Here is a 20,569-nt window from a genome sequence, read left to right as displayed (position 1 = left end):
CTCGGCCTTGAGGCCACCGTCAGGAGGTCGCCGCGTTTTGTAGCGGAGAGACTGGATCCTTTTTTGCCGTGTTTTTTCTCTCTGACGTTTCCATCAAGGCAGCCATTAATGATTCAGCGGTTTTCATTTCTTACATATGTTGTCGCGAACCCACAATAGCCGCTATCATTTTATTAGCCACACGCGTTTTTTTTTCTTTCGCGCCACGCATAAATGTTGGAGTTAATGCATTTTATAATTTTAAGTTTTGAAGACTCTTTCTCTCTCACACACACACACTATGCATATTCCGCAGTGCATATAACCTCTCTCGGGAACAAACCTTTGTAACGAGGTGGATTGTAGACATGTTCGAAGTACAGTTCCAAATTCCCCGATGTCTGCCGTTTTCATCGACTGGCTTATAGCGCAAGTAATATCGGTGTAAATACCTAGCCTGAAGTTGATTTTTTTTTCTTGGAGAAAGGCAAAGTGTAGGCCACTGATGGACCAGTCTACAGCTGTCTCAAGCGATTCTGTTCTTTTTATCATAGCGAAATTAGATTTTTCAGCTCCTTTATGCGTGTCATAAATAGCAGTATTGTGGCCGTGAATGATGCATACTCGTTGGCTTGCCCCGTGAGATTCCGCTAGGATCCGGTTACGTTTTGTTTATACACTGCACTCAATTGCAAGACATCAATAGTACATTATGGTCTTTTTCAGAGGAATTGATTAAATTCTGCGTGATTCCTATTTTCCATGTCCATTGCAAACCATTCCTGATAAAGTATTCTCACCTTCGCCATTATGTCTGTCGGTTTCGTGTTTTTTGCCTTTACAAAATGAGAACTGCTCAGAGTGGCTATAGCTTTACAGTCGGTTTTACGTGTACACATATATATGTGTGAGTGCGCGCGCGAGTGTATATATTTTTGTTGTACGTGACAAAGAAGTAGACGCCGCGAACAGTTTCACCGCAGACAAAGGTACACGCATTTGGCGATAATTGAAAAATTATGTTGGACATGGAGGTGCCAGGGTTGAAATTAAATTGATATCCCTTGCGTGGTACTTGGGTTGCCGGCTAATATATAGTTCGTTTTCAACCTTCAGTATAAACTTTTGTATCAATAATATAAATTATGCATCTGTCCTTTGTCAAAAATAATTGCATTTATTGTGACACATATGGAAAAGTTCAATATAGGCTACACCTTATTCAATCCGTGGCGATTTTATTTTACCGTGTACGCTGCTGGAAATGGAGCCTGTTACACGCTATGAACACACAAAAAACCTAACAAATCCCTATTCCCAAAGTCAGTGTATGACAGGATTTATCACTTGGGGTAATTTCTTGTAAGACAGACCCCGAGGTAACCTTCTCACAGAGGCTTGTTTAAAAAGGCTTTGGCGTGTCATCCGGGACCTTTATCTCCCTCTCCACGCAAGACTGTTACCCGTACCACGAGGACTTGTTAAAGTTTACTATAAAGAGATTTGCTACTGCTAATAATATAGAGAAAACCCCCGTATAAGCCCTGTTAAGCGCGCTTTAATGGGGCAAGTCACACATTTCAACGCGCCAGCAAAGTGCGCGGATAATCGCCTAATCGTATAGAGACTCGGGAAAACAGCGATACAGCAGTTGAGCATTAAGTTGTTGTATGTTTAATTCCATAATAGGATGGATCTCAATCGATAAAAATACAATTTCATAATCTTATAAAGACTTATCTGGGTAGGACATAGACACTTGTTCGCTTCGCGGCAGTGATCATATCGAGTGCTGGAAATAGGCAGCTATCTCCGCAATTTACATTGACCGGCCGTGCACGTGTTTCGAAGATTCCCTGTTTTCTTCGAGCGTTAGGATGAAAATAGTCCATTTTCCCGACGTTTTTGCGGTGAGTACATCGTAGTAGTTTCAATTCCAGTTTATCAGAAATAAGATTTTTTTCGTCAGTCGATATTATTCTAAAAAGTCGTTACGCAAGATGGAATATATTATCTGTTTTGGATTGATTAAAATGAGATAACTACAAAAAGGGGAAGACATCGATATATCGATATGGCTGTTCTTTTAAGGGAAATAAAAAAAACAAAGCAAAATAAATAACGGGGACTTCTTCAAATGAAATAGCCAGTGGTTTGAATGACTCTGGTAAAACGGGGTTACTTTGCGATCAATACTGTCCACTGTTCTCGCGTTACGCAATACGCACCATTAGGTCAATTTACTTCTACGGTAAATGGCCATCTTCGCCGAGGCACATTTTCAACGTCGTCCCTCCTCTTTTTTCTCTCACCTTTATTTGTCGATACCACTCGATGTATCTCCGCTATCTCTATGTACTTGGCAAGCGAATCCAAAGGTCGCTGCGGGGAGTACAATTTATGTAACAGTACACTGCACACGCAGTCGATTAACAAACACAAGGCGTTGAAAGAAATCTCATTTCGATGTAGTTTCTGCAATTTCTCCATTTTTCTCTGAGTTTTATTGGGCGAGGAGCCGGCGCTGATATTTCAATGAGAACCGCTATTGTCTAGGAGTTGATGGGATTCAATTTTCTAATGAAGTAAAAAATTAAAAAATGGAAGAAATAAAATCTAGTCAGATAACATCCTCCAAAGTAGACGACCATCTCTGTGTGCGCATACATCGACACATTTATTTCATTCTCGGCATGAAATTAATCTCCGTGTCCGATTTCATCGCGGCATATATTGTATTTCTCGTTACGATGACACGCTGTCTTTTTGGTACATTGCTGGCTAACATCCTTCGGGGTGTGACCATGCCCTAAAATATTAATTCGTTTTCGTGATATTTAGCATATCCATATGTTTTGCATTGGCTCCAAAGTCTCCGGTTACCGCGGTTCGGGGGGGGGGGCGTCCATATAATAACGCGCGACAACTATTTTACTCGCGACACACCTGGGCAGATTTATCCAACTCCGCGCAATGTTGGCAGTATATGCTTCCCCAAACTATACAGATGTACTTGTTTTGACGGAACATTGTCAACGTCAAGGTGACTTGCCTGCGTGACACGAGGCTTGGCCCAAAAGTTCCAGACGAACGTGTTTATCGCGCGACGACCTTGTGAAAAACCTTCATAAAAACCACTAATTTTGGGACATCTTCATTTTCCTTCAAATTTTGCGACTCTGTGCACGCGCCCTAATCTGTGTCTCTTTTCCACATTAGTGGTTCGTGATACATATTCCATATTTATTTATCCTATTTTTACGTCCAAAAATACTGAATTATTATAGTGCAGACGATAACGAGAGCTCTGACTCAAGCGTAACACCCTTTTTTATTTCACTCAAACAAATTTAACAATGCATATTGTTTAAAACTCGTCCCTCGTGTCACGTTTTACATAACTCTATGCGGATTGCAATTTGTAGACACTACGTTCAACAATGCCAATAAATTATAATCATCATAATAATAATAATAGAAGAAGAAGAATAAGAAGAAATAGTAGATTAGTCATATTGATAACACAATTGCTATTTACATTGTTATAGATGTTTTAAAAATAACTATGACAGTTACCAAGTCACGTAATCTATTGTTTAAACAAACAAGTGTGTATCCGGCGTATCATATCATGCGTCGAGGGTATTCAGCCATAATGTGCTTATGATATGCATGTGATTTTTACATAATTAGGCGTATCATCTGATATTTCGCTTCGCTGACTTTCCCCGCCTCGGGGCGAGTGCAAAACATTGTACTTGGAATCACTGCCATACGATGTAATTACGAACCGGGGTTTCCCCTCTCTCCCGTAATTACACGAGCTGGCTGATTGTTTTTTGCCACTGGAATATTAACTGTCATGTTCTCCCACGTTCGCCTCCCAGTCCCAAAAAGGTATCTCCGAAACTGTGGCATTGCACTTTCCTCACACGCAATATCTTCGCTGTAGATAGTTGCTTGCCTTGTTGCACTCTGGACCCGTCTGATAACGGCGAATCTAAACTCAATATTTGCTCTTGCATTTAGATGCAACCCCCCTCCCGTTGTCTTGTAAAATATATCTGAAACTTCAACTGCCTGCCTCTCTGGGAGATGTCAAAAACAGATATGCCTCGGAACATATGCTCCACATCCCACAAAATTGGTCTCCCATTGCAGCTCATAACCAAGAGTGTGTCTAACACGACTTAATGTTTGCTAAACCCGACTTTGCAGTGACTTTACCTGTCTTTAAACCCTCGAAGGTTATGTATAGAAAATAGAGACTGGACTATTTGCTAAATTCCCCTGGTCCATTTAGGAAATGTAATCGGACGACAGGGGAGAGTCCACACCGCGCTCATACACGGTCCACAAAGCACTTTTTCATCTCAAGTACACAGTTGGTAATTGAGTTGCCTGCTGGAACAAAGGCCTCGGCGGAGATGTGTGTGTATTGTAGGGGTCACAATGTTTGTCCATGTTTTCATTTGCTTCTAGTTAGCATGCATAGTCCATTGTCGACCATCATTTTATCGCAAAAACACGCGCTATTGATCTCGCTTCCACGGTACAATATACATCGGAAAGGGGGCGAAACAACCCAACCTGCAAGGAAAGCACTCAATCCATCTGGCATTATGGTCGGCACTCAGTTCGATTTTCTGTCGTTCTTCTCAAACATACACACGGCGCTTTCTTCTTCGTAATTTTTTTGGTATGGGACTCTCCGGTAGCCGCAGCGGCCGGGTCGTGTGCCGAGGAGACTTTAGAAGTGGATGTCGTTACACGAAACGACACGATTTTTTAACGGTGTCCCTATTGTCCGGTGATATTTTGCCACCCCTATCCGATTAGGCGGCGCATGTGGTTAACGAGCTATTCTGTTTTCTATTCGCCGGTATCTTTATTTATGTGACGATTACAGTTTATTTCGCTGACTCTTAAAAAACAGTCAATCCGTTGACAATAATAGGGATGGATTTAGATAGAGGCGACGGTTGGCCCTAGAGTAATTCATATCGTTGACTCCGTTTTATCCAAATCTTTTAGGAAGGAACACAACGATTCGGGTTAGAACGCAAAAAAAAGGGAGACTGCGTGGTTGAGAACCAGCGGCCGACCACAAGAGGCTCAGAGGTTTCGCGAGCCAAGAGGGGTTAAGGAGTTCTCTGATCCGGTGGAAATGTCCATCTCCGAAAGAAAGAAAAAAGAATGCAACGGACGCCGTTTCATGTGTACGCTGGGCCACTTTGTCGCTGGCTTGCTTCTGTCTATCGTCTCTTTTTCCCTCCATCGGTTTCAAATAGCCACAACAAATCTCGGTATTAAGAAAACCTATCAAGGTATTTAAGAGGAGAAAGCACAACACTGATTGAATTGATTTTAATACGGTAGCGCCTACACCTATGTCATCCGAATCCAAAACGCCCGTGTTGTGACAGCGTATAACGTACAGGTACAAAGACACCGTGAAAGGGGGGAAAAAACTCGCGGGTAAGGCCTAAGTAGGGGCTAACACTTAGCTGTCTTTCAAGACCAAAACAAGACAAAAGACAGAACAAAATCACTCGGTTTCAGACAACATTTTAAGAAGGGAAACCCGATCTGAAAATTGGCGCTAATGAGAAAGCACCGGTATTAGATGGTAGAGATAAGACCGCGATAAAGCAACGACTTTTCCCTTCGTGCCATTTCTTTCTGCCTTGTCTCATTGATGTTCCTGACCACTTCGGGAATTTTTTTCGCCCTGCTCCCGGCGGGTTAATCAGTCAGATCACGAGTGCCCGCGTCCGCTAACAGACTATGGAGCCGACCGCGCGGTACCATAAATCCCCGGGAATGTTAAGTTTTTCCCGTGTCTAATCAATTTAGCGCATTAAATCGTTTGAAAACGACGACACCAGACCCCCTTTGCCTTTCAGTTCTGCTGCCAGACGCGCATCGATCAATGACCGGCCAGACCAGTCGAATAATCGAAGGTTTTGTTTTGAGAATTTTCTCCCTTTCATTTTCAAGCCGCCCTTGTAGTTGCATCGCTCCATCCGCCTCGCACAAACCAATTCGATATTGAGTTATTTTAGTGTTTAAATGCGGGTCCAAAAACATGAAATCCTGCGTTTTTGAACGGACGTACAACTCATTCGGCATACTCAGTACTTTTGTTTGTTAACCGCACCAAGACATTAAAAAAAAGACCAGTGAGCTATTTGATCGAGGCAGAGTTAAAAGAAGTGCACCTCGAACATGAGCGTGAGGAAAATATAAAAAAGAAGAACATTTAGAAAAGTCCGCGACACTACTTGAATGCCATCTACGCCGGCTGGGAGTGAAGGCATGCGTGCGAAGGAAACGGGTTTGACATGAATAGCAACGTTGCCTTATATGGCTGCAATGGACTGGAAGTGGTGGCATATTGGTGTAAAAAGTAAACAGTGCCGGCCCGGTTGCTTTACAGCTCTGTTGGGGCTCAATGCAAACTTTTATACAATAATTAATAACAAGAGCAAACTACTTAGCTGGCCCACCTCACCAATAAATCCTGCCCATCAAAACAAAACTGGAGCGGAGGCTGAAAAGCGACGTCGGATTATGAAGTCTTTATTTCCAAATTAAGCCTATTACTCGTACACTGTCTGCAGACCGGTGCACACACAACTGACAGCAGCGACTTGGCTCACAATTATTTCCATTGGAATTGAAATCCCAAGGTGGGCCTGGCCGGCTCGACATCACGGGGGCTGCCAGTTGAGGCGAACGGAGATCGGATTTACCGGCCAGGCTTTTCACGGGCATCAATTGGCACTGTTTTCGGTGTTTGTAACAGTACACAGACCGCCCCATCGGGAACCGTGCTGAGAGCAAGGGGGCTTGCGTGGACAATTTACAATGAGCTTTTTTTTTTAGGAAAAAAAAACTTTCTGCAAAACAAAATGACAACAAAGGATGTAGTGTGCACCGGTGGTCGCGTTACAAGATACGTAGCAAGCTCTGAACTCACTAACCACCGTTAGGGACTATGAGCTGTTGTCAAAACATCCCTGTGCCAAACATTCAGCCTTTGAGGCAGCTGTTGAAATAACATTTTACTTTACTTTTCGACTCTTCCACCATCTTATTCCATTCTTCTATTTGAATTTGTATTCTTCGGGAAAGGGGAGAGAAAGAGAGCGAGAGAAGGAGAAAAAAACGAGACACACCAACGATGGGAAACTCAATGCCGTAATAACAAGGCCTTTTGTAAAACTGCCCAGGAAGCTTTTTGTTTCAAACCATTCAATTTACAAACCATTGTTTCCCGCTCTGTTTCATGGAAAAAAATCACAAACTATGTAAAAGCCAGGCTGTTTCCACACAGAGCGAGCTCTCAGAAGACGACATCTTACGAAACATCGCTCCGAAGATGTTCCGAGGTGTCCCCCCATTATCCGAGTCCCCCTTCCACAGATCACCGTCATACCACCTGTAGGAGTTGCATTTGGTTAAGGCGTTTGATTTTATTTTGCCCGACGAATACCAGAGTAAAAAAAAAAATTGACAGAGGGTGGAATTTTTTCCTTTAAGTTTGTCGGCATTTTTACCAACCAAGAGAAGTTTCTAGCAACCTTCGGAACTATTTGAAATCTATGCACGGGTCAAGAAGCCCAGACGGTTCATTCAAGTGTCCTGTTCTGTGCAGCGTTCTTTTATTGCCTACAATTAGCTCTTTTCACTCAGCCTTTTCCATTTTACTGGTTTATAACCACGAGCAAGAAACCATATAAGAGCGAACTCGTGGGACTGGCGGGGACGAATTAGCTGCTGTACAACGAAAAGCGATAATTAGTTTAGTAATTCTCGGCTTGGTGACAAGAGTTTTGCGGCTATTTTTTTTTTTGCTTCGGTATGTGCATATTGTTTAAAAGTGAAAAAAAAAAACTGCAATGGTTGTCAAACTCTCAAGATGTCCCACTCCAACAGAGCGCTGCCTTTTTTTTTCTCCTGCAACCCACTTAATACGCTGTTTTCTCTCCCGCTCTCAGGGCAGTGCCGCAGAATAGGTTCACCATTGCCCCTTTTAACTCAACACAGACCTGCACAATGGTAGTACGTTTGGTCATTCAGTCTTGGACCCTTTGAAGTCTTTGAGAACTCCTTACCGCGGCCTTTATGTTCTTTCATACCATCCTGTAGGCACGTTACCTGGCTTTCTCCCTTGGTTTTGTTCCCTGCCTTGTCTCGGGGAGTTTTCTGCCCTATCACATGACATCCTACACACAGACACACAAATAGTACGCAGAGACATATAAACACGGTCCTGGGTGAGAGTCTTTAATTATTAATGAGAGGCTAATGGGTTTGAACTGCCGATGCTTAACTAAATTAATAACGGGGGACTACTTCCAATCAACACGGCCAGCAGCCTCCGGCGGTGTGGTAGGAACCTCGGAGCGGCTCGAGTCTCCCTTTTTTCCCCAGTCAATGTCGCTCATATTCTAAGGACACGTCTCATGGTCTCGCTAGGACAAATTTGAAAAGTGCTATAGAATGTGTCCCATTCCCCCCGTCGGCATCTGTTGTGTCCGGCCTAGAATGTAAACCTAGTCTGAATCGATCGATCGTGTCGAGGGAAGGCATATCACAAAATAAAACTCCCCGGCAAAACACTGAGGTGTTTGACTCAAACTGTACGAGACGAGAGTGCGAAGCCAAAAAAAGGGGTGTAGGTTTCGTCGGCGAGGAAAGTGTAAACACGGCCAGCCATTCTGATGGTAATGCGGGGAGCAGTTGAAGTCATTTGTCATAATAAAACACTCATTTGTAGGTTCTGCTACCGTGAAAGAGCGCGCTATGGTCTGTTACAACGTGCCTTGCCCGCTGACCCTTCACTAACCACTCATCGCCAAAACCTGACGTGACACTTAAGTACTTTATCGACTTGGACGGTGGTTTATTTTTTGACCAATCACGATATTATATAGAACTGTTTTTTCCAAATAACTTTTGAAAATCGCGCTATTTGTCTCGTCTGAGAAGTCAAGTTCCAGCGATCAAGCACCAAGGTACTTTTTTCACAACCGGGGAGTATTTCGTAGCCATGACAATGCATACATTACGTTTCCTTCTGTTTATTTTGTTTTGCTTTTATTAGAATGATTAATCGCGTATAGTTTTTCAATTAGTATGCCGATTAGACGCCGTAATAGGTAATTAGAATAATTTGTTTCAACACCTGAAAAGAGGTCGTACTCTTTTTTCTCAATGAAACAGCTCAAGTCAAGAGGCGCACTGGAGTAATGTATTGTTCCGCACTCAATGTTGTGGACTAGAAAGGCATAATTATCGTCAAACGTCGCCGTTTTTCTACAGAAACTAAACATTGAACACGCTTGAATCACACCGCGTGAGTTGTCAGTAAAATGTTATGTTCGACGCGAGTTAAGTAAACAAATTATGGGAAATCTAGTCTCCATTATCGATGACCAGTGAAACCCCACAGATGTTAGTGCCGTGTGCGGATCGATACATCTATTTCAACTCACGATGACGTAGAGGGGGCAGGTCGCTCGCTGATTGGTCGGAGCGGGTACCCCTGTTGCATGAGAGGGGCTTACAGTAAATCTAATACTATTATAGGCGTCCAGCTTGAGACCGAGTACGAGCGTGTGAAGGTGATCAATCACAATCATTTTCGCATTTACACGACGTAAGCTTGCCTATAACAAGGTTAAGCCTTGTTTTAGATTCGGCTTAGCTTCTCAATTAGCCATTCAGGTGTGTCGTTGCGTTCTACTGGAGTTGGCTCACTCCGAGACACTCACTGAAAGAGCCCCGTAGTGAGACGACTTGTGTACAGTGCTGTCGCGAGAGCTGAACCGTCACACAGTGTATGCGGCGTATGCCCGTGTGTGTGTTTGCGAGCCTACATACATACATACCGACATACTGACATACACGCATGTATGTTCTCTCTCGGGGCACGGCCCGTGTGTGTCTAGTTGAGAGCCGAGTCGACGAGCCACTTTTTTTGGCGTTGCGTGTTGTACTAATATCCTGGTTGTTTGGTTGTGCTGACAGGGATCCCCGTCCGAGTGGACCCAGGTATCGTCACCGTTACCGCTGTTTCATGAGCTAGCGCTGCAAGCCAGTAGAGCAAAACCACAGCAGACGAAACTCTCTGAAAAGCACTTAAGCGGTCCAAGTCAACAGATAGGTGAGCAAATTACATTGCATTACATTACATTACGGTCTGTGTTATTACAATCAAAACTTCGGTTGTCAGTGAGCAATCACAGCGTGTCAAGCTAATATTGATAATGTGTGTTTTCACAATAGTATAATGAGTTGGCATCGAACGTTTATCATTTTGCTATCCTCAAAATAATTGCAGAGAAGCCCTATGAAGTTAAAAAAAAACTGCGGCAGGCGATTACTTTTAAGTTGTGTAAAACTTTCAGCAGTAGTCGACAGAGTACGACGAGAATGGGCAGCGGCGACTCCGAAATCAATTTGTCAGAGGAACTGTTGTGTGCAGCGATGGCACAGGACATATGTTAAGCGTTAATTATAAAACAAGATCTCTCGAATGTGTAGAAAATGCCAACAAAACAGTAAATAGTGTGAAAACGCGTTAGATACTTTTTTATTCAAGTGAAGAATAAGCCCTTGTTAAGGTTTTTTTGAACTGCTTCATTCACACCTAAGTGTGTGTGTGAGAGAGAGGGGGCGAGAGTAAGTGGCCGTTTTTTTGAAGCCCTGCTTGTGAAGCCCTCCAAGTGCTCACAAATCGTGTATCGGCGTTTACCCCAGGAAAGCGTGTAAACGCGTATAGCCGGCAAAATCTATTCGCGATAACAATATTCGTTGATCGTTGTTTGTGTTTAGGGATTACCGGGCCCCGTGTTATTTTTTTTTCAAAGGGGACAGACAGAAGCAAAGCAGGACAAAATGCAAAGCACGGTGGATTGTTTGCTCTGATTATCCGACTAGCTTCAATATATAATTCATGAAACGAAATTGGCAATTCAAGAGATTTCACACCCCTGTCCAACAACAGTCGCCTACCAATAAAACCTTCGTAACTTCATTATACGCCAAATTACGAAGGCGGAGACCCCGGGTTAAGAGATCTGTTCACCCGCCAAATTTGCCCTCGTAAAAAAAGAAGCTTCAATGGCCGCACGAGGTATTTTACTCTTTTTGTTCACGAAAAAGAAATCCAAATCCGATTGGGTGAGGTAACACGGGTTACCAATGTCGACTCCTCGGAATGGGCCCACGTCTATTTGACCAGCATTTTCCGTTCGTTGATTTCCCTTTCGCCTTTTGACATCGTTTCAAGTTACCTAAGAAGTCTCTTCGGTTAGCTAGGGCCTGCAAAGTTTACCGGTAAGAATATTCATACGTTTAGGGGTCGGGGTTAGGGGTGGGGGTGAGTAGACGAGTGCCTTACATAGTAGTGTTTTGCCTTTTTGAGGGCGGTGATTTGTCACGAGGGCAGCACTGTACTAACGTAATAGATAAATATTATCTTACTTCATGCTGCAAGATCTGCACCGTGATAAGGTGACATTTTTTGTTAATTAGTAAGCGAAGCCTTCTCTGGACTTTACTCTTCTTCGCAGTGTTCAGATAAGCACTTCAGACCGTTTTCTTAATTTCACTAGGCGACCCTAATATCGAAGTTACAAGTAGGTTGAAAGAGGCAAACTAATATTGTTTTTAATAGGTTTCAATGATTTTGTATTTGTTAATTGGACGGCTCATGGGTCGGTGCGAGTGGGTTTTTTTTTAATGAAACTGAGCATGCCACAACTAGGATGTTGTCAAATATTGTCTTTTGGTGCCGATTCGTCTGTGCCATTCTTTGAACTCTGCTTGTTGTAACACCTTTTTATTAGTGTCGACATTATGTCGTATTGTTTTCGCCCTCGCTAACGACGATGCCAGACAGAGATTGCATAAAAGGCTCGCCACATGTGTACCCGTTGGTGTTTTTGTTTTGGTTGTATATGCGACAAGACAAGTGGAGGGTGTATCCAGTGCGCACACTTTTTGTTTCCCCTCCCTGTACGCCGCTCCGAAATATGGCGTTCAGTCACTCGACTCGGCCCAAGTCAACAACCGGCACTGTCGGTGCAGATATCCAAAATTGAATGAACAAACACGTTTACGTAAGCCGTAACGCGGGTCCCGACAAGTCATTGAACTCGCTAAAATGCTTGGCAACCCTCCGTTGTCAGGTTAACAATTTAGTATACTTTGGGCACTAAAACACTTGTATGGTATCCGTGTATTTGACAAACGTGTGTCCACCAAATTCAAACACGCCTCTTGCCCAACAGTTTAAAATCGATAGTTTGTTTTCACGGCGCAAACTCGAGGCGGCGTTCCCAGTCTGGTTTCAGCAAACCTACGGCCGCGATGCAACAGATCAAACACGACCCGGTTGCAAAATTTTGACGGGATGACAATTTTATTTGCACGGTTCATTCTCGCTCCTTATGCTCGGATTAATGTGAAAAAGACACCCGGCGACTGTGGTGTCATAACTCGCTTCATTGTTCGTATTCATATTGACGTTCGGTATCGGTCTGGACTCCGCTCGCTCTCTCCATTGTCTTGCAGCTCTGCCCGTGTCAAAACTTTCGATTAGTTCTTTGGAGGTTTTTTTTTAAGACGGATCCGACGAACGTATTGTTTCGTATGGAGAAAAGGAAAGCATGAATGCCTGTGTGTGTGCATTACCGCGCGCTCCTTGCAGGAACTCCGAGCTCGTCAACCGCTGACGAGCGAAAAGTTAACGAATGTTTTCGAACGCCGAAGAATTTTCCACGTTTATTTGCATAGGTTTGGGCGTGAGAGCGCCTCAAACACCAAATAAGGGCAAAGTCAACGAAAATCGTTCGAAAAGGCGAGATAGAATTGTTGACTCGATTCGCCTGACGAAACACCGTGAAGATATGCGACGAAAAAGTGAGAACTGAACACGTTTTGATCAGAACTAAACAAGGATCACATCAATCTGGTATTCACCTAAAACCGTCAAGTATAGCTTTTGTATCATGGCACGTTATAAATAACGGTTGCGTGCTTTGCATTTTCTTAGATATTCAGTTTACCACTGGAGGAGCTCGCACTATCAACATAGCGACTTCAAGATGGCGGCGACCGTGTCCTCCCTCGTTGGGACGTCAACCTAGCTGAGAGTTTCACAAGATCTTCAGGTGTAGATTATAGAGATACCAGGGAACAAAGTAGCATTTGCTTTGTAATTGTTGAATTACAGCAATAATGCCGAACAGACTATATGCAGCGGGTTAGAGGTCCACACTTGAGTCGCCCGTGCGTATGAACATACAACTGTCAGCCGGCACCTACAATACACATACACAAGAATTATGTTCACCGCTTGTACTAGTGTATTTTAAACGGCGAAATTAGAATCGGTTTCTGAGGTGAACAATTTCTCGTCAGATGTCCATTCCGATCGCTATCTCGCGTTAATCATAATGGCCACACGGTTATTGTAGTTAATAATTAATTGTAATCGAAACACAATCCATCCAATTGAAATGTACATATTTGATGCCCGATGCCAATGTTCATTCTCGCGATTTAGCCCCGAGACCGAGCTCGCCGTCACGGTGGCGAAAGAAACAAAAAGGGCTTCGCGACGCGAAGGGTCCGCACATGTACCCAGAGATTTGTCGACTGAATCATTTGGAGGGCGATGCGAGCGGCCAGGGAATGAAACAGACTGATTAATTCTCGCGAGCTCATTAATGATTTAGCCCCTGTCAGGACTGTGTACATTTCTGATTTTTCAGTCAGCAACTGCAATTAACATGGCAGGGTGATCGCTCAAAGTAAATACACAGGTAGTTGCAGTGAAAATATGTTTTGATATGGTATTTACCAAACAATAGCTTTATTGCAGTAACAACACAGTGACGGTACTACCCCCTCATTGCCGCCAATACTACAAGGGCAGTAGACGCACGCTTCGCGGGACGACAGACTTTTTGTGTTACCCCAACTCAACAGATTTATTCGTCTGTGTGTTTTTCGTCGCCAGGCATGCACACACACAAAATTCTGTCTCATGACGCTACGGTTCCCAAGGAAGAGGCTGGAGAAATATTTTTAAAAAGTTTCAGCTGGGGCCTATTTGGTTCGCCAGAGGGAGTCAGCGCTGGCCGTAGCTCGGTGGTCGTTGTTCATCTTGAACGTGAAATCGATCCGATGAAGGGCGCGAAAAATAGTAGGTGTGATCCAACCAGACGGGAACATGGACAGTGCATCGCGCACCGCTGGATGGTGTCCGAGGAAAATCCGTCGACTGCGCGGGATACAATGTACATTTCAGTGAATAGTCAGCGCATCAGCAAAATTATAGCGTGTCTCCCCGCGCACGGATGCCATACGCTGGGTAAATCGACAACAAATTATGTGACGCATCAATTTCAATCAAAACTCGATCATAATATGACGAAGGCGGTTAAAAGAAATCCAATTAATCCACACACAAATGGAAACAAGTTTTGCGTCTGGGTCTATTCCCCATTAGAGCGGCGAGTAATCGCATTAAAGGTTGGACTATCACTGTTCGCATAATTCTCAAGAAAACAAGAGAGACGTTATATAATTTATTCACTTGTGTTCTTTATGTCATTACATCTAAAATAAATTTAACTTCAAAATATTGTATATTTGTTAGACTTTTGTTTGTTCGCCTCCGAAATGTGTGACCAAAGCTACGGCGAAAACAGCTGACGCCATCGTCTGTATATAGGGCGGTGCAGTAACACCACAGATATATTTGAAGTCGTGAATTGGAAGGCGAGTTTGTTTTTAAAAAAACATAACAATAAAAAATGACATGAAAGAGACACAGCTAAACATTCGAACCCGAGCAAGTATTACCAGTGTCACACACTGACACGGCGGGGTCTGCACGCTGACGAAAAGCAGAACGAGAGCAAAGTGGGGAAAAAAGCCACCGGTAATTAATTAGACGGGGATTTGCTCGTATGGGGGCCGAATGACGAGAAACCCGAGTTCAAAAAGATATCATTTGAGAGCGAAACAACGGCAACAAACATCACAATAATGGTGACTCAGTAGATTCGAGGCCGTCAAACGAACGCCTGGCAGCTAGGCGTTTTAACTCGACGGAAGGGACGCACACATGCACGAACCCACTCAATAATTTTACACCGTTGATTTGTTTAATGAATAATTGAATGACCCGGATGTCGTCGCTTGCCGCGCTGTTTTTCCTTCATTTTATTTACAAAATTGTGTTCAATCACAATTGGTAACATACTTAACCGTTAACAGAAGACAATGTATTGAGTCGACGATTATATAGACTCTCTATTGTTATATATATATATATATATATATATATATATATATATATATATATATATATATATATATATATATGTATGTATGTATATTCAAAGAGATTTCAATATGTTGTAGTTTTGTTTCAGATCCAGCGTCTGTTTAATGTTACCAACTGACTTCCGGCTTGTTTTGCAATACGTTTCCGAAACCTCACAGAGGGCAAACGCTCGCCTTCGAATAAGCGGTTTAATATGGTTGCATTCGGCTTTTGTGCCGTTTGTAATTATTTTCTGGAATGTGTCGGTGCATCTCGATGAGACAACGAGCCCAGTTGCTTCGATACAATCACAATACCAGTGTTGGCAGAGAAGGGGGGAATCCTTTGTCAGTGGCATGAAATGCACACAAAACAACCCTGCCTCCCTCCCTCCCTTCATCTCCCTCCTCCGAGTATACAGGGGAAAACATTGTCAAAATATGTACATATAGAAAAGATACACGCTAATAGAGTAAATTAAGTAGTATGACGTTCCATTCTTCGCCAATAAATTGCACCGATACGAAGCGAGCAATCTGTGAAAAGCGACCACCGCATACAAGGTTTATTGAGCACAGATTTGAGGCATGCGTTCTCTGTACTGTCTCCGTGATTGAAATCTCGGGGGCTTGTGCTGGGGTTTGACCCCAGCATCTGTTACTAGTATACATTCGTTTCCAAAGCTGTTGGCTCAGGTTTTACCAAGCTTTTATTTGGCAAGCAAAAAAAAACTATAACGACGCTATAACATGCATCGGATACAGACACTAGCCTATTTCGAATTTCTTGTCTCTCTCTGGGCTGTGATCTCTCTCTCTCCCTCTTTTCAACGTGCAAAACAAACATATGATTTTAAACGATTTGTAATTAGCGAAGAACACTAAAATGCAGCTTTAGACATCCGCGTACACGGTATGCGTGAGATGACTTGGGATTTAGACATAATTTACAAAATGCACCGCTCTGTAAAAAGATTAAGCAGAGGGGAGACTAGGTGGAAATTGTGTCGGTAAGAGGTATATTTGAAAATTAAAGTTATTGCAATCAGTTGAAGTGCACTTAATGACTGTCCAATTTACCCCTCTATTAGATGACTCTCTCTCTCTCTGTGTATATATATAAATGTACATTGAAACGCCATGTCTCACTCCATTCGCCCAGGTACTGAAGTCCTCACCCCGGGCGAAGTTCATTCCTTACATCCAAACCAAGGTTACCAATGATAACCGTAAAGTTGATTTCTCTGCACACCCCCTTCCTTCCCAATTCTTTCCGCGACCTCCGTGAATTTAAACTTTCATTTTTAACTCGTGGAAAATCGAACGCAAATTGGACGACGCCTCCCCCTTTCAAAATTTGATACCGGAAGCAGCATACTTGATAGTCGTTGACCCATGGTGTAATTAGCTCAAAATTCACCCAATTTTGAGAGACGTCTGAAAATCGATTAGTTGATTGCATTTTACATCAATTATGTTGTTATTAGATCCAGTCGTTATGGTAGATTAGTCTTTTGGAAGTCGCTGTACGCCGCAGCACGAGGCATATACACGTCAGCCAAGGAGCGCGCGCGCATGTGGGGTTCGTGGCACAGGGTCGGGAGCAGGGGGAGGGGGCCTGCAAGCATGTTCCGAACACGTTTGTGATACCGATGTAGCGATCTTACGATGTGTGTTATGCAGGTATTCACTCTTTTCTAGCCGCAAAAATTCCACGCTGGCGTAGGAGTGTACACCATCGTGTTCCCGCGTTCATTTGTCTACCCACAAGTCTTTTGCTATATAAAACACACCACCCCTCTGTTTACACCTCATAGAGCACGCTATCAAATTCACATCCGTCATTCCGAGGCCATTCTTTTTTTTTGTCGTCGACTCTCTTTTTCCCCCATCCCACCAAAAACCCTTCGGTCTTGATTAGCAAATTAGTGAGCTCCCTTTCCGAAAGTATACAGCATAGTGAAGCAGAACTAACAGACTTGTTGTTTCTGGGTATTTTTTGTTGTCCTCTTTTTCTGTAAGTCGTCCACTGAACCCCTCCCCCTAAAAAATACCCGCAAACAATGCCGGCGCAGACGAATTGACGGTGTTGTGACTTTCATAGACTCTGTGTTTTACAAGAAAAGATGGCCGTTACACGAGGGTACTGCGTGAAATATGTCTGGAAAAAAAATCATAGTATTGTCAAGGATGCGTCTCGTTCTTTGTAATGCCAATATTTGTCCCCGAGGGCACCGCTCATTCACTCTATATGTTCATTTGAAGTCAGCGAGTCGGGGGCCATTGTTTGTCAATACATGTATTTCACCCAGCCAACTGCACTTCCCTCCATAGTGCAAGAGTCATGGCTTTGCAGCATCGAATTCGAGAATTCCTCTCAAAATAGAAGGCTTCTGCGGTGGGTGAGGGGGAGGGGGTCACTTTTGACGCAAACGGTTTTCGGTTGTTTTATTTTCGTTTATGATTACCTTTCTGAAAAATCTCATCGGTTATATGATATGACAATCTGTTTTGGGCTTCCGAAGTTCTTTTAAAAATCGACTAGTCCAAATGTGAAACCAAGTCACATACACTCACACAGGCTCACTCACACAGTCTCCAGTCTCTCTCTCTCACATCAGGTACGTAAACAAAATGAAGATACAAATGAATGATTGATAATTCGATGCTATCGTGTGTCCATAATATTTCGTCATCCACATCTTACAAAGAGCACTTCGACATGGGTCGGTCAGTTGATTTTGGCTCTGAGATATACGCAGAGAGACCTTGAATTTTGACCCCAATTACGTCACTTTTCTGACATAACGACGGCCGATATAGATAGCATGATAAATGCCGCAGTGTACCTAAATGACATTAATTGTCCCCAGATTGATAATTAATTAAGCAGTGGGAGATCTCATTGTCTTATACTGCGTTGTTCTTTCTCGTCCCGCGATCGACAGTGCGTTCATGGGAATTGTTTGTGAGGCCGTTGTTTTGCCAGCGTTGTCTCGTGTGAATAGTTGCATAGTCCATATGCGGCACCGTTGTGGGAAAATAGTTGCGAGTGTATTCCTATGGCTGGACCATGGTAACAGCTGTGTCCCTTAAAAAAACAGAATTGTCGTAAATTTGGGTTCGAAATTATGTTTCACTATTATTTTTTTCTGCCTGCTGGTGTATGGTACTGTATTAGGTGGTAACACATAACCATATTTTTCTTGTAGTCCGAGTTAACGTATACGTTTCAATATTTTCCGGCGTACCTGTTTGTGTTGTTTTCCCAGTGGCTCGGTTACAGCATCTCATCTTTGGATGGCGTTTCTTTTATTATGAGTATATCTGTCTTCCTGTCTCAGTCAGGCGTCAAATATCTGTGACCCAATACGTTCAAACATGTCAAATGGCTTCTGAAAATATAATCTTTGGCGCTTTAGAAAAGAAATGATCGGGCCCTTGCTTGCTTATCTCGGTTAAAAGGAGGAGTTTGAATCCACTCGGTAAAAGTGATATTTTGAATGTCGGCACCCCTTTTGAATTTCACTGGCAAATTCTGTTGGAAGGCGCTGATCTATGTACTCGTCTTGCATGCTTCACTATCATTTAGCCTACCTGATTGCGTATACTTTGAGAACGCTCTTTTGGCTGAAACTGTGATGTTTCTTTTTCTGGCTAGTGATGTGGCGATTAATTCCCATAATTACTTACCGCGAGCATCCATAACATACGCTCACTTACAACCGCACGCAAAATAATGCAGTGGATAGCTAGATAGTTTTGAGGGACAGAAAAAAAAAATCGTGGAAAATAAAACCCGATTATATTATTCCAAAACATACTCAGGGTTCACCGTTGACAACGACACGAAATGTACAAGGAATAAACGCGGAAAGGCACCACACTGGGGAAAGAGGGAATCGGTGAGTCGGGATTTGAAATATTAAGCTGTGACTTTTACTCCGACGAACGCCATCAGTCATGTTTGAAATAGACAGCATACTTGTTTGCTTTTCAAATTTTGCCCTTTGTGAACCGTCATAAGTAAACGTTATCAGCCTCAACGCAGTGTATGTATATACACGCGGTTAGTATACACAGTGTTCCGACGTTTGTGCCGCCTATAGAATCGATGTTCTGTACACCGATCGCAAAAGGGGGGGAACAGGGGCCGGCAAAACAACGGACTGAATAGGAATCAGCGCAGACATTGACCGACCAACCCAGCCTTTTCATTGCTTTTACCTCTGAGTGGGTACCGTTTTAATTTTTGCTCAACCAGATTTCAGGGGCGAACAAATGGTGGACATTGTACTCGACTGTAGACTGCACCCACTTGTATTCAAGCGACCAGCGCTCTTTTAATACCAGCGTTTTATTATGCCGTGTCTCATTGTTGAGTCCCCCTGATGAAAAGCGGGACCCTATTTGTATGTTTTTTTCTTTTCTTTCTTGGGTGCTGATTGAAGAATCCACTGAAAGGGGAACGGTTTGCATCTTCCGAATCGGGGAGCATGACGAATTCATCGCATGCGATGTCTACTCACATAATTCGTCGGAATTTTCGCCGACAAAAAGCCGCAAACAAGCTCCATTTATATACCTTTTCCAGCCGTCCTCCTGTATATATCCATAGCCTATGTTGAAACAGTATGTCCTCCCTCCATAATTTGTACTGACCTGGCAGGTATGAACATACGCCAAGGCACCGGGGGGGGGGGAGACTTGAACCACAGACCAAAACAATACCACTACTCGACATATTTATGCACGAGCCCTGTCAGTGAAGAAGAATAAAAATCGTGGATTTCAATGTTTTCTTTGCTCGCCTCAAAAGAAAAAGTTGACAATTATATTGCTTTGTTGGCAACAAAAAAAAAAGTATTATCCGTGGTTGACAATGGCAGGTTTGTAAAGGTAGTTCATCGAAGGGTGAGAAACTTGGCTTTCAGAAATATTAGTTAATAAACAGGCATCATTATGGGTCTTTGGAGGGTTGTCGCTATCAATAAACAGCGTGTAAATGGCGAACGGAACGACCCAGCATGTCAGACTATGCCAAGTGCGATGCTTCGACGTCACGCCGCTGGTAGATCACCTCCTGCCGTCCCCACCGCAACGCGTCAGATAATACAATCTGAGCTTATTTGTTCTGATACTCATACGGGATATTGGGTTTCTCCATAATTATACAAAATATGCCAATATTTAGGCAGGACACTTCTGAATCACACAGGCCCAGAGAGAGATCAGCGCG

General features: G+C 43.2%; 1 protein-coding gene across 3 annotated transcripts in view; it reads left to right on the top strand.

The window, feature by feature from the left end:
- Window positions 1–9,477: 9,477 nt before the first annotated feature.
- LOC139149703 (homeobox protein OTX2-like) overlaps window positions 9,478–20,569 on the top strand; it is a 36,784-nt gene continuing 25,692 nt past the window's right edge. For 2 of the 3 annotated variants that reach the window (XM_070721578.1, XM_070721576.1), the window contains exons 1-2: window positions 9,478–9,611; window positions 10,018–10,153. The gene's annotated coding sequence lies outside the window, so the exon portion shown is untranslated. Of the gene's footprint in view, window positions 9,647–10,017; window positions 10,154–20,569 lie in introns of all 3 variants that reach the window. The other variant, XM_070721579.1, reaches the window with a different exon arrangement.

The sequence above is a fragment of the Ptychodera flava genome, chromosome 14 (assembly GCF_041260155.1).
Source record: "Ptychodera flava strain L36383 chromosome 14, AS_Pfla_20210202, whole genome shotgun sequence".
NCBI lineage: Eukaryota > Metazoa > Hemichordata > Enteropneusta > Ptychoderidae > Ptychodera > Ptychodera flava.
This window is presented reverse-complemented; position numbering and strand designations above follow the sequence as displayed.